Source organism: Syngnathoides biaculeatus, chromosome 20 (genome assembly GCF_019802595.1).
Source record: "Syngnathoides biaculeatus isolate LvHL_M chromosome 20, ASM1980259v1, whole genome shotgun sequence".
NCBI lineage: Eukaryota > Metazoa > Chordata > Actinopteri > Syngnathiformes > Syngnathidae > Syngnathoides > Syngnathoides biaculeatus.
This window is the reverse complement of record NC_084659.1, coordinates 16,346,220-16,357,831: the sequence shown is the minus strand read 5'-3', so window position 1 is coordinate 16,357,831 and position 11,612 is coordinate 16,346,220. Positions and strand designations below refer to the sequence as shown.

Below are 11,612 nucleotides of genomic sequence, written 5' to 3'. Positions count from 1 at the left end.
CTGGACAGTTGTTGCAGTACAGGATAAAAATAATTTTGTGTATTGTTAACATACACAACATACAGTAATTATTGTCAAGATTTATTTTAGCACATAAAAAATGTAACAAAGTACAAAGTGACGTGTGGCACTTTTCATCACCAATAGGTGAGCATACAAAGTTATAATGGTAAAAGATATTAAAAGTTGATTATTGTTGAGGTCATTGACAGTAAAAGATTCTTCGTTAGCTAATCATCCTCAAGAAGGATTTCAAGGACTTTATCATGCTCGGGAAATAGAAGAATTGTCACAAATGAACACTTTTCATATTATTATTCAATATAATAATGAATAAATATTCGTTGTTGCCCACTGACCCAGCTGAGCAGTTTTCACACTTTGGCCTTGTCGCTTGGGCCATTTCTTGCTTTGCGTTGCCAGCATTTTGGTTTTGGAGGATTTTGAACAGATTAAAGGTCAGTGTCCAAGTATTGCTGACATCCCGTCCTTTATCGCCGATCCACAGCAGGAGGAAACTGCACTTTTCCTCTTAAGCTCTATGTTTCCTGTGAACGAGTTTGGCGTGTTGCTTGAATCTCCGCCACAAATCTGGTAAATTGGATGAGTTGGAACACAGAACATAGTTGTCGTTTTTTTTCCCACAGTCTGGTTTTTTTTTCGTGAGTCCATAGTTATACTACCGTAGCGTTGCTGTCGTGTTATTGAATAACGTAGACGTGAGTTCAATTGTACTTTTTAACGTGGGTGATATTTATTTGTCTTTTGCACCCGCCAACCTCTCGAGCTCACTTCCTTATCGTCCTGTCTTGTCACGCCCCGCTGATGTCAACACAATCACAATCACACCACACTTGCTTTATACGAGAAGTACTATACTGTAGCTCATTCGAACAATACGGACATGATACTTGTTCTCAAGTTTCACATGTGGCTTCTTTCTTTATTCCTCACTCCAGCACAAGTGCCTCAATCACCTCTGGTTCCAGTGTTTGTTTGTCAAAGGACTTTCAAGACAAAAGATCAAACGATAACCGTTGCTAAAACATTATAGTTTACACTTATTGCTTCCTAGCCATGATATGTAGACACGATCTTGCCATCCAAATTGGCGATGTAAACAAAAACACGTGGTCGGCGTGACGTCAATGAAATGTATCTATTACTTTCAATTTATACTTTTACAGCTTCGTGATGATGGCTTTTCCTATTTCAGCCTGACACTTAGAAGAAAATCTTTGATCACAAAGAGAGCATGAAGAAGGTTTGTCACCAGTGTGGGTTCTGGTATGTATTTTTAAGGTTCCCTTCTGAGTGAATCTTTGACCACAAATGCCGCAGAAAAAAGGTTTCTCTCCGGTGTGTGTTCTTGTGTGTAGTTCTAAGTGTCCCTTCTGAGAGAAACCTTGACCACAAACAGAGCAAGAAAAAGGCTTCTCACCAGTGTGTGTTCTTGTGTGTAGTTCTAAGTGTCCTTCTGAGAGAAACCTTGACCACAAACAGAGCAGGAAAAAGGCTTCTCACCGGTGTGTGTCCTTGTGTGTCTTTTTAAACTTCTATTTTGAGTGAAGCTTTGATCACAAATTGAGCATGTAAAAGGTTGCTCACCAGTGTGTGTTCTTGTGTGTATTTTTAATTTTCCCTTCTCAGTGAATCTTTCATCACAAACTGGACATGAAAAAGGTTTCTCACCAGTGTGGGTTCTTGTGTGTATTTTTAAGCTCTTCTTGACAGAGAATCTTTGGCCACAAACTGCGCAGCAAAAAGGTTTCTCACCAGTGTGTGTTCTTGTGTGGCTTTTTAACTGTCCCTTCTCAGTGAATTGTTTATCACAAACTGCGCAGGAAAAAGGTTTCTCACCAGTGTGTGTCCTTGTGTGTATTTTTAACTGCTCTTTCCGAGTGAATCTTTGACCACAAATTGCACAGGCAAACGGTTTCTCACCAGTGTGTATCCTTGTGTGTCTTTTTAAGCGTTCCTTCTGAGTGAATCTTTGACCACAAATTTCACAGGAAAAAGGTTTCTCACCAGTGTGTGTCCTTGTGTGTGTTTTTAAGCGTTCCTTCCGAGTGAATCTTTGACCACACACTGCGCAGGAAAAAGGTTTATCACCAGTGTGTGTCCTTGTGTGTTTTTTTAAGTTTCCCTTCTGTGTGAATTTTTTACCACAAACTGAGCATGCAAAAGGCTTCTCACCTGTGTGTATTTTCATGTGATTTTTTAAATTCTTCATAGAAGCAAAGCTTTTCCTACACTGAGAACATTTCCAGCATTCGTTGGCAGTATGACATGTCATATCACCTTCCGACTGTTCATGATCATCATCATCATGACCGTCTGTTTGTGATCTTTCACAAAGGTCTCCATCACTTGAGCTGTTCTTACTGTGAAGCTCTGCCCCTTGTCTCTCCTCACTTTGACCTTCATATTTACTCTTCAAATGGACACCAGTTGATGGAACATGGATGATTTCTTCCTGCGCTTCCTCTTTGATGTGACGGGACACTGACTGCTGCAGCTCTGGATGAAGATTTTCACTGACATCTGCAAGACAAATGACAAACACAAAGGCCTCAAATCTAATTTGTTTGCAATATTTAACTTCAAATGTAACTGCACACTGTAGTAGTAGAAATGGGCTGTTATTATTACTAAGTAACTCACAATTGACCCCTCCGTACAGGGCACTTAACCACGCCTCCTGAAGTGATGTCACGCCACGTGCGCTGACGTAAGACAAACAGTAAAAATGGCAAATACAATACAATACATTCTGAACTGAGACAGACTCCATGCTTCTGGTTTCATTCAAATCAACAATATGTTATAGATTCTAAATACAATACATTCTTAACTGAGAGAGACGTCATGCTTCTGATTTCATTCAATCATTCACACATAGCAATGTTATCCTAGCGAAGAACGTCTCATTCATTTATACGAGACATGTATTAAAAATCAAATTTAGGGCATATCTTCGTGCAAACACAGTCTGGTTAAGCTTCGGCCACGAGCCGGCAAGAAAGTGACACGTTTGTGCAGTCCGATCATTGCTAAATATCGCTCAACAAAGAATAAGTGTGTCAATCGTTCACACGCAGCAGTGTTATGCTAGCGAAGAACTTCGAATTCATTTATACGAGACATGTATTGAAAATCAAATATAGGGCATACCTTCATGCAAACATATGTGTTCCGGTTGATATTCGATGGATTTAGTTGATGATGCGGTCTTCCACAAAGTTTGACCCATCGAAGGCATTTTTCGTACTGGGTCTTCGGTTTTGGAAAGGGTACGAATCGAACTCCACCTACTAGCCTTTCAGGATACCTGTCGTCACTATTACAAAGTCCATGACGACACCTCTTCACCATATTTTTTGTTAAATAACCCATATGAGCAATAAAACGCTAACTAAACCTATACTGGACCATGCAATGTTGTCTGAGAAAATGGCGGGAGCAAAAACGGGCTTTGGTTTATGCAGATCTCTGGCCTCTGATTGGTCAGTGACGCGGATTGCGCAATATCCACGGAGGGGTCAATTGTGACAGATAGCTACTGATAGAGTGACTTACGTAGTGATGGAGGACAACTTGGCTTGGTTTAGCAGTAAGAAAAAAAATCCAGAACAGAAATGGGGAAGGACTTAACATGGTCCATAACTCATCTACAAATGGTCTTATTTTTTGCTCAATACATTTAAATTGTCGATCATTTTCAACACCATCAGACTTTTTGGTCAATCATCAATTGCACTTGAAAACTTGCCCCCTTTTCAGTGCTATCTTTATTTACAAAAGTCTCCACTAACGAATGATTCAGATTAACAAAAGCCTCCCCAGAAAATGTTTGTCTCTAGTTACGAAAGAAATTCAGGATCTGAAAGGAAGAAAATGGTGCTGGATTCCACCAAACGTAAACATCCTGTATTTTGGTTAGAAAGTGGCGTGATAGAATCAGAATCAGCGTTATTGCGCGTGTAACAACACACAAGGAATTTGTCTAAGGTAGTTGGTGCCACCCTGGTACGACATTCAGAACATAGAACAAACAAATTAACAAGAACAAAGAACAAGAGACATTCAGTTCCAGATGTGCAGGATGCAGTCTTTTTCATTTAGAACAGTTAAGAGTGTGTCAACGCCCCACAGTATGTTAAGCTGCAAATACATTTGTGCAAAGGGAGCAGTTTAAAGTGACAAGTTGTGTGATAGTCTACAGAATAAATTACTCATACTAATTCACCACCTGGATATGAGGGTGTGTCTCAACAATGGAGCAAGGCAGAAAATAGTAATTCGCTGATCAATAATTTAATGACGTAATTACCTGAAGGAAAAAAATGCTCTCCCAACTGAGCTATTTCAGATCCATGAGGGGAGCAACTGTTGCCTGGTTGCAACTCTGTCAAAGAACCAAAACATGCCAAAAAACATAACCATATGTTTCAAAAGAGCCAAAAAAGCAGATAATTATGTACTAAATGCTGAAACCAGGGACTGAACCAGGGACCGTTAGATCTTCAGTCTAACGCTCTCCCAAATGAGCTATTTCAGCTCCATGAATGTAGGAAATGTTGCCTGGTTGCAACCTTGTCGAATAACCAAAACATGCCACAAAACAAAACAAGATGTTTCATATGAGCCAAAAAAAGCACATAATTCTTTATTAAATGCTGAAACCAGGGATTGAACCAGGGACCTTTAGATCTTCAGTCTAACGCTCTCCCAACTGACATATTTCAGCTCCATGAGGGTTGGAACTGTTGCCTGGTTGCAACTCTGTCAAAAACCAAAACATACCGCAAAACATAACCAGATGTTTCATAAGAGCCAAAAAAAAGCACATAATTCTGAACTAAATGCTGAAACCAGGGATTGAACCAAGGACCTTTAGATTTTCAGTCTAACACTCTCCCAACTGAGCTATTTCAGCTTCGTGAAGGTAGGAACTGTTGCCTGGTTGTAACCCTGTCGAATAACCAAAACATGCCGCTAAACATAACCAGATGTTTCATAAGAGGCAAAAAAAAGCACATAATTCTGTACTAAATGCTGAAACCAGGGATTGAACATGGGACCTTTAGATGTTCAGTCTACCGCTCTCCCAACTGAGATATTTCAGCTCCATGAGGGGAGAAACTGTTGCCTGGTATCAACTCTGTCAAAGAACTAAAACATGCCGCAAAACATAACCATATGTTTCAAAAGAGCCAAAAAAAAAGCACATAATTCTGTACTAAATGCTGAAACCAGGGATTGAAGCAGGGACCTTTAGATGTTCAGTCTAACGCTCTCCCAACTGAGATATTTCAGCTCCATGAGTGGAGCAACTGTTGCCTGGTTGCAACTCTGTCAAAAACCAAAACATGCCGCAAAACATAACCAGATGTTTCATCAGAGCCAAAAAAAGCACATAATTCTGTACTAAATGCTGAAACCAGGGATTGAACAAGGGACCTTTAGATCTTCAGTCTAACGCTCCCCCAACTGAGATATTTCAGCTCCATGAGGGTTGGAACTGTTGCCTGGTTGCAACTCTGTCAAAAACCAAAACATGCCGCAAAACATAACCAGATGTTTCATAAGAGCCAAAAAAAAAAAAGCACATAATTCTGAACTAAATGCTGAAACCAGGGATTGAACCAGGGACCTTTAGATGTTCAGTCTAACGCTCTCCCAACTGAGATATTTCAGCTCCATGAGTGGAGCAACTGTTGCCTGGTTGCAACTCTGTCAAAAACCAAAACATGCCGCAGAACATAACCAGATGTTTCATCAGAGCCAAAAAAAAGCACACAATTCTGTACTAAATGCTGAAACCAGGGATTGAACAAGGGACCTTTAGATCTTCAGTCTAACGCTCCCCCAACTGAGATATTTCAGCTCCATGAGGGTTGGAACTGTTGCCTGGTTGCAACTCTGTCAAAAACCAAAACATGCCGCAAAACATAACCAGATGTTTCATAAGAGCCAAAAAAAAGCACATAATTCTGAACTAAATGCTGAAACCAGGGACCTTTAGATCTTCAGTCTAACGCTCTCCCAACTGACATATTTCAGCTCCATGAGGGTTGGAACTGTTGCCTGGTTGCAACTCTGTCAAAAACCAAAACATGCCGCAGAACATAACCAGATGTTTCATCAGAGACAAAAAAGCACATAATTCTGTACTAAATGCTGAAACCAGGGCTTGAACCAAGGACATTTAGATCTTCAGTCTAACGCTCTCCCAACTGAGCTATTTCAGCTCCATGAGGGTTGGAACTGTTGCCTGGTTGCAACCCTGTCGAATAACCAAAACATGCCGGAAAACATAACCAGATGTTTAATAAGAGCCAAAAAGCACATAATTCTGTACTAAATGCTGAAGCCAGGGATTGAATCAGGGACCTTTAGATCTTCAGTCTAACGCTCTCCCAACTGAGTTATTTCAGCTCCATGAGGGGAGAAACTGTTGCCTGGTTGCAACCCTGTCGAATAACCAAAACATGCCGGAAAACATAACCAGATGTTTCATCAGAGCCAAAAAAGCACATAATTCTGTACTAAATGCTGAAACCAGGGCTTGAACCAAGGACATTTAGATCTTCCGTCTAACGCTGTCCCAACTGAGATATTTCAGCTCCATGAGAGTAGGAACTGTTGCCTGGTTACAACCTGTCGAAAAACCAAACATGCCGGAAAACATAACCAGATGTTTAATAAGAGCCAAAAAGCACATAATTCTGTACTAAATGCTGAAACCAGGGATTGAATCAGGGACCTTTAGATCTTCAGTCTAACGCTCTCCCAACTGAGATATTTCAGCTCCATGAGGGTTGGAACTGTTGCCTGGTTGCAACTCTGTCAAAAACCAAAACATGCCGCAAAACATAGCCAGATGTTTCATAAGAGCCAAAAAGCACATAATTCTGTACTAAATGCTGAAACCAGGGATTGAACAAGGGACCTTTAGATCTTCAGTCTAACGCTCTCCCAACTGAGATATTTCAGCTCCATGAGGGTTGTAACTGTTGCCTGGTTGCAACTCTGTCAAAGAATCAAAACATGCCGCAAAACAACACCACGTTTCATAAGAGCCAAAAAAGCACAGAATTCTGAACTAAATGCTGAAACCAGGGACCTTTAGATCTTCAGTCTAACGCTCTCCCAACTGACATATTTCAGCTCCATGAGGGTTGGAACTGTTGCCTGGTTGCAACTCTGTCAAAAACCAAAACATGCTGCAAAACATAACTCGATGTTTCAAAAGAGCCAAGAAAGACAACATAATTCTGTACTAAATGCTGACACCAGGGATTGAACCAGGGACCTTTATATCTACAGTCTAACGCGCCACCAACTGAGATATTTCAGCTCCGTGAGTGTTGGAACTGTTGCCTGGTTGCAACTCTGTCAAAGAACCAAAACATGCCGCAAAACAACACCACATGTTTCATAAGAGCCAAAAAAGCACATAATTCTGAAACCAGGGATTGAACTAGGGATCTTCAGATCTTCAGTCTAATGCTCTCCCAACTGAGCTATTTCAGCTCCATGAGGATTGAAACTGTTGTCTGGTTGCAACTCTGTCAAAAACCAAAACATGCCGCAAAACATAACCAGATGTTTCATGAGAGCCAAAAAAGCACATAATTCTTTACTAAATGCTGAAACCAGGGATTGAACCAGGGACCTTTAGATTTTCAGTCTAACGCTCTCCCAACTGAGCTATTTCAGCTCCATGAGGGTGGGAACTGTTGCCTGGTTGCAACCCTGTCGAATAACCAAAACATGCCGCAAAACATCACCAGATGTTTCATAAGAGCCAAAAAAAGCACATAATTTTGTACTCAATGGTGAAACCAGGTATCTTTAGATCTTCAGTCTAACGCTCTCCCAACTGAGATATTTCAGCTCCATGAGGGTTGGAACTGTTGCCTGGTTGCAACTCTGTCAAAAACCAAAACATGCCACAAAACATAACCAGATGTTTCATAAGAGCCAAAAAACACATAATTCTGTACTAACTGCTGAAACCAGGGATTGAACCAGAGACCTTTAGATCTTCAGTCTAACGCTCTCCCAACTGAGATATTTCAGCTCCATCAGGGTTGGAACTTTTGCCTGGTTGCAACTCTGTCAAAAACCAAAACATGCCGCAAAACATAACCAGATGTTTCATTAGAGCCAAAAAAGCACATAATTCTGTACTAAATGCTGAAACCAGGGATTGAACCAGGGACGTTTAGATCTTCAGTCTAACGTTCCCCCAACTGAGATATTTCAGCTCCATGAGGGGAGAAACTGTTGCCTGGTATCAACTCTGTCAAAGAACTAAAACATGCCGCAAAACATAACCATATGTTTCAAAAGAGCCAAAAAAAAGCACATAATTCTGTACTAAATGCTGAAACCAGGGATTGAACCAGGGACCTTTCACAAGTCTAAAAAAACACCAGGAAACAAGTTCAGCACAGAGTCTCCTCTTTAGTATGGTGGACAGTATCTCTGCCTGTCACGCGGAAGACTGTGGTTTGATTCCCTGACGGGGAGTTACACCTTGTCACCTTTTGCTTTTCGTGGGCTCTTCTTTTTGGAAAGCAGGCCAAGCAGCCTTGTTTCCAAGTAGGAACCTCAAACGGATCAGGCGAATATCACAACTCCAGTTCTCCACAACTGAAACTGTTGCTCATGTACCGTCAATCAGCAGGACCAGCAACTCGCCTCACTCGGTTGAATTACATTTAACTGTAGTGACCTGAAAGAGTCAAAAATAACAAATCTTGAAACATTTTAACCTTCCAGAAAACACAAAATGAACAAGAAAGTATTTAAAATTACAAAAATATATTAACAAAACACGAATATGGAAGTTATTTGGCAACCCATTAGAGTATGAACTCAAATTTTTAACATGGATTTTTTTTAACATTGAAATCCAACACGAAAAAAACATCTTAAAATTTTCTGTGCAATAAATATTCACCCTAAAAAATATCCGTTTGAAAAAATTCACCGTAACACGAAGAGCTCTAATTTCTGGACAATGTGAAAATAAATTCCATTCAAGTTCAGTTTTAATAACTTCAATATTTCTCAAGGTAACCATTCAAGGTATATCCGATCATCCATTTTCTGAGCTGCTTATCTTCACAAGGGTTGTGGGAATATTGCTGGAGCGAATTCTAGCAATCTTCAGGGAGGAGGCACCGTACACTCTGAACTGGTTGCCAGCCAATCACAGGGTGCATAGACGCAAACAACCACTCACAAACACGTGCAGGGGCAATTTAGTGTTTTTCGGACATGGGAGGAAACGGCAGAATCCAGACAAAACCAACTTTGGCACGGGGAGAACATGATGACTTGACACAGGCAGTACTGGGATTTGAACTCGCTCCCCTCGGAACTGTCAAGGCCAACGCTCAACAAGTGCGCCACCGTTCTTCCCTTATTTGGTCCATATTATCTCAAATATTGTGGTGATTGCTGTATAATTTTCAGAGGTTGAAGTTGTCAAGAGTCCAGAGAAAATTTTGGTGATGATTGTTGACAGTTTTTTGTTTCATGCATGAGGCCTGCAAGATGTGGCACTCGGCCACCATGTTCATATGATTTTAATGATGACACCCAAATAAATAGATTATTCCACATATTAAATAAGTAATTGACATAATTTTTGGGTAATCGATGTTGTTCATGTGGTGCAATGATATATGTCAGCAATGTATGATATAATACCAAATTAAACAAAACCGTGTTTGGTAACTCAAGTAAGCTGTTTTCTTTTTTTAATTTCAAGAAAAAATATTGAGCAAAACAAAAATCAAAGCAAAAAAAGTTTTTTAAATATGAACCATGAAGACCTATACTTTCAACATTATGGATTTTGTCCAATGTTTTAGTGATAGCATCATCAAATGAGCAAATAATTGATTGAAATGAGACTGGAATTTGGGGTAGTAGACTGCCAAGTGTATTTGTGCTCTTTAACAAATCCATCCATTCATTCATTCATTTTCTTCACCACTTATCCTCACAAGGGTCGCGGGGAGTGCTGTAGCCTATTACAGCTGTCAACAGGCAGGAGGCGGGGTACACCCTGAACTGGTTGCCAGCCAATCCCAGGGCACATTGAAACAAACAGACACACTCACAATCACACCGAGGAGCAATTTAGAGTGTCCAATTAATATTACATGTTTTTGGAATATGGGAGGAAACCGGAGTCCCCGGAGAAAATCCACGCAGGCAGGCAGAGAACATGCAAACTACACACAGGCGGGTCCGGGATTGAACACGGGACCTCAGAACTGTGAGGCCAATGTTTTACCAACTGATCCACCATGCCAGCAATCTTAATAAATAACAAATGAATAAGCAATAAATAAAGTATGACTCAATTTGCTTGTACAGGATATCAAATCCATTCCCCCCATTAAAAGAAATGAATGTCTTTCGACCATTGAGAATCTTTTATTAACAAAATGCTCTCAACTTCAAGCAAATGTGGCCCGAGCCAAATGGCCAAAGTGGAAAACTGCAAAGCTGAGGGAGCAGCTCCAGTATCAGATCGTGATGACATGATGTCACACTCTCCTCACTGATGACGACATGATAAAAAGTCCAAGCATGATATAACATGTCACACTAACTTCAAATTTTCTCTGTGAGGGAAAAGTTTTAAAAAATAGCAAATGAAATGAGAAGACTTCCTGAAGAGAAACCTTTTCCCTGCTCAGTTTGTGGTCAGATTCTCTCCTCCAGGTCGTTTTGATAAACACAACACGGGTGTGTGGCACACACACACACACACACACACACACACACACACACTCACATACAGAAGAGACTTGTTTCACATATAGTTTTCTAGAATTTGTTTGTGCATCATTCTGTGTTGTGTATTGCTTTGTTTTGTTTTTTTAATAAGGCTGGATTGTCAGATTGTCCCTTATCATCTTGTCTCGACCGTGCCTTGTATCGACTCTAGATCGTCTTTGAATCAATTTGTATCGTCTTATACCATCAGATTTGCTTGGTTGAAGGCAGGGAGCGTGATGGCGAACCCAATAACTCATCCACAAAGCCAAGACTCCATGAAGCACAGAGATGCAGAACCTCCAAAGTTTTGTTCAGAAACTGCATGAATTCAGGGTTTTGATCATCTCATGTGCAAAAAAAATCTCCCCTCAAAAATAGGAGAAAATTGCTCACTGACTTGTAAGACAAATTCTGTGCAAACTTTTTTGACACTGATTCACCGGTCGGGCATGTCAGTGACTTGTATTGCCAATTATATACCCGACTGTTGAGCTTACACCTCTACAGACTACTCTTGTAAATGGCTCTGTGGTGCAACGGAAGCACATCTGACTCCAGATCAGAAGGTTATGTGTTCAAGTCACATCAGGGTCATTTCTTTGGCATTCTGATGGATATCAATGGTTCTCCTTTCAATTCACATCCCATTCCACTCGAAAAGACACTACATGGGTTTGGAGCTGACTCTTCGAGCATTTGTATGACTTCTGGTTTTGTCAGGAATGTTTCATTTGTCACTGAGGTGTAAACTTGAAGTTATTGGGTGAAAATCCAAATGTCCACTTCTTCCAAGTTTGTCG

General features: G+C 40.5%; 5 non-coding genes and 1 pseudogene across 5 annotated transcripts; 1 reads left to right on the top strand and 5 right to left on the bottom strand.

The window, feature by feature from the left end:
* Positions 1–11: 11 nt before the first annotated feature.
* LOC133493492 (gastrula zinc finger protein XlCGF26.1-like) lies at positions 12–3,139 on the bottom strand (annotated as a pseudogene).
* Positions 3,140–4,866: 1,727 nt separating this feature from the next.
* Positions 4,867–4,939, bottom strand: trnaf-gaa (transfer RNA phenylalanine (anticodon GAA)). The gene has a single exon. It is a non-coding gene; the product is annotated as a tRNA-Phe (tRNA).
* A 689-nt stretch (positions 4,940–5,628) lies between these two features.
* On the bottom strand, positions 5,629–5,701 carry trnaf-gaa (transfer RNA phenylalanine (anticodon GAA)). Its single transcript has one exon. It is a non-coding gene; the product is annotated as a tRNA-Phe (tRNA).
* A 480-nt stretch (positions 5,702–6,181) lies between these two features.
* Positions 6,182–6,254, bottom strand: trnaf-gaa (transfer RNA phenylalanine (anticodon GAA)). Its single transcript has one exon. It is a non-coding gene; the product is annotated as a tRNA-Phe (tRNA).
* Positions 6,255–7,653: 1,399 nt separating this feature from the next.
* trnaf-gaa (transfer RNA phenylalanine (anticodon GAA)) lies at positions 7,654–7,726 on the bottom strand. The gene has a single exon. It is a non-coding gene; the product is annotated as a tRNA-Phe (tRNA).
* A 3,608-nt stretch (positions 7,727–11,334) lies between these two features.
* Positions 11,335–11,406, top strand: trnaw-cca (transfer RNA tryptophan (anticodon CCA)). Its single transcript has one exon. It is a non-coding gene; the product is annotated as a tRNA-Trp (tRNA).
* Positions 11,407–11,612: the final 206 nt, after the last annotated feature.